This window comes from Juglans microcarpa x Juglans regia, chromosome 3D (assembly GCF_004785595.1).
Source record: "Juglans microcarpa x Juglans regia isolate MS1-56 chromosome 3D, Jm3101_v1.0, whole genome shotgun sequence".
In the NCBI taxonomy this organism is placed as follows: Eukaryota; Viridiplantae; Streptophyta; class Magnoliopsida; order Fagales; family Juglandaceae; genus Juglans; species Juglans microcarpa x Juglans regia.
This window is the reverse complement of record NC_054598.1, coordinates 33,030,502-33,032,922: the sequence shown is the minus strand read 5'-3', so window position 1 is coordinate 33,032,922 and position 2,421 is coordinate 33,030,502. Positions and strand designations below refer to the sequence as shown.

The 2,421-nt window shown below is 37.6% G+C and overlaps 1 long non-coding RNA gene across 1 annotated transcript; it reads right to left on the bottom strand.

Moving 5' to 3' along the window:
- Positions 1–1,374: 1,374 nt before the first annotated feature.
- LOC121255916 lies at positions 1,375–2,083 on the bottom strand. Its single transcript, XR_005938878.1, has 3 exons — positions 1,995–2,083; positions 1,787–1,882; positions 1,375–1,657 (listed from the first exon to the last, which is right to left on the bottom strand). It is a non-coding gene; the product is annotated as an uncharacterized LOC121255916 (long non-coding RNA).
- Between the last annotated feature and the right edge of the window lie 338 nt (positions 2,084–2,421).

The window sequence follows — 2,421 nt, the reverse complement described above, 5'->3', positions numbered from 1 at the left end:
GATACCTGGACGTGAAATTAGTTTTTCCAGTGCATAAAAGTCACCGGTATGGAGTTTTTACATCGATTATTAATATCGTTGCTGGCTATGTTACACTATTTCCGTCTATCCATATGCGCCGCAAATTACCTGTTAAAACATCATTGATAATTTCGGTGAGTTTTAATTTCGCCACAAGGTTCTTTTTTTCCCATTCGCCTAGAGACGTTGTTGGGCTTCATTAAATGTTTAATGTATACATAGTTATCTTATTTCAGGTCAATCACTAAACAATATTACTTAAAACATCAGTTTCAAGTAATATTGTTTGAGTGAATGACCACCTATAATAAGAAGATAAATATTGTGTTAATAAGATAAACTGCACTTAATGTTGTCATGTAAAATAATATTGTTTCACTACTATATAACACTTATATATAGTTTATCCAACAATACCCATGCCTTATGATATTAAATACTTAGAAATAGGAAACATAAAGCAAAAAGATTGAACTTTCTGATACATGCCTTCAGAACACGTAGCAGTCCCATTTTGCAACCCATTGAAAAGCATTTCCATCTAATTTAATAAATTAATGACATTCAATTCATCCATTGAGGTGAGGAATTCGCATTAATGTAGTTATAGGGTATGTACACTGGGGTGGACCAATCGGAACCCAAAACTTACAACTACACTACTAAATATTAAGAATACATCATTCAAATAACACAACTGTGCTGTTCCCCTATCTTTAGTAGTGTATCTAGCCAGATATAACAATATGCACCTGGGCATGACGGGTGGGCAGAACATCTCCTTACAAGATTGCATCAATGCCCTTATACTTGTGGGATATTTGATATTTCCATATGGACAAACATCAATCTGACAGTTATAGATAAAATACATCAGTACACCCCATTAGAGCTGTTATAAAGGAGCAGTGAATTCACTGCGCTGACAATTGAGGGAAATAAAATGTCAGTGATGAAAGCATGTAAGCAAACCTCAATATGAGTAATCCATCAATCACTTCCAATATCCAACACCCAAATTTACATGTTGGGGCCTATAAACAGTACCACAACCAATGACTCCCTCAACTGCCCAAAATCCACACAGTAAAGCCCAAAATTTCCCTCAACTGCCCAATGACTCCCACGATGCAAAAGTAGACAACCTTCCTCTTCACTATATATATATAATAATATATATATGTTTATATTTATATATTTGCCACCCACCATCTCCCACCACCAAAAGTGCACAAAATACACAAAAAAGCCTTTCCCATGATTTTTGAAGGTAGCTCACTGAGTCGGACTCAGTGTAAGACGGCATATGTTGGAAGAATTCCCTCAACATCTTATCAGTTTCATTTGGCCTCTCATGAAGTATGCGCAGTTCATCCCTCATTTCATCAAGCTGCGTCTTGTAGTTGTCGGCATCTTTCTTGTACTAGTCAGCATCTTTCTTGTGTTTTTCAATTAAGGCAAGGTACTCTTTTTCTCGTTTACGGTCTCGTTGTCTTGTCGACTCTGGGATGACCATCTCCCCCAGCCCTCGGGCATATCCTGGTCTATGCCCAAGTACCTCCCTAAACACACTCGCTGCTGCCTCATCGGTGCGTCGTTCAGGCTCTAGTTCATCCAGTTTGCTAACCATCTCCTTCTGCACTTAGAAAATTTACACGGTTATTGTTAAGTCCTGTAATGCCTCATGAATTTATCATTGTTTAATATAAAGTAATTGGACCATCCTTTTGATTAGCAAATAGCCTAACATAAAGATCGTACTCACATAGGTGTCTTCAGTGGCTGAGGTGACAAATTTACCGTTCTTCTTCGACCAATGAGTCTCCTTATAAAACTCCACCAAAGTTGCATTTGTCGCCCGCTACAAGTGTGTGGAATTTGTATAGTTAGCTATGATCAATAAAAAACATGATTCTATGGAAAATGGGTTGTGACCATACAAGTTACGACATAAATCAGTTTCCAGATTATACCTTCTCCTCCAGTATCCTAACAGAGGATTTGCGGCTTGCAGTGTGGTTATTGGTTAGCTTCTTTCTATTCTCCTTATTTTGTCTTGAGATTTTCTGCCATTAAAACCCAATGTTAGCTTTTGCAGGAACTGCATAATAAGATAGGAAAATCCTAACTTATTAAATTTCCCCTATTTTTTATTTTGAATAACCAATATATATACCTTGAAGTCTTCGCTTCCCCTTCTCTCACACAGCTTATCCCAGACGATGGGGTCAACCATGCTACCCCCAGAACCTACTGCTTCTGCGTGACTTTCGTATGATAAATATTTTTTGTGTAATTCGTGATGGAATGCATTGAACCGCATACGTAGCTGCTTTAAGACTGTCAATCTATGATTCACTAGATCCCAATCCAACACAAAGTCACCCTACAAGAATGAAC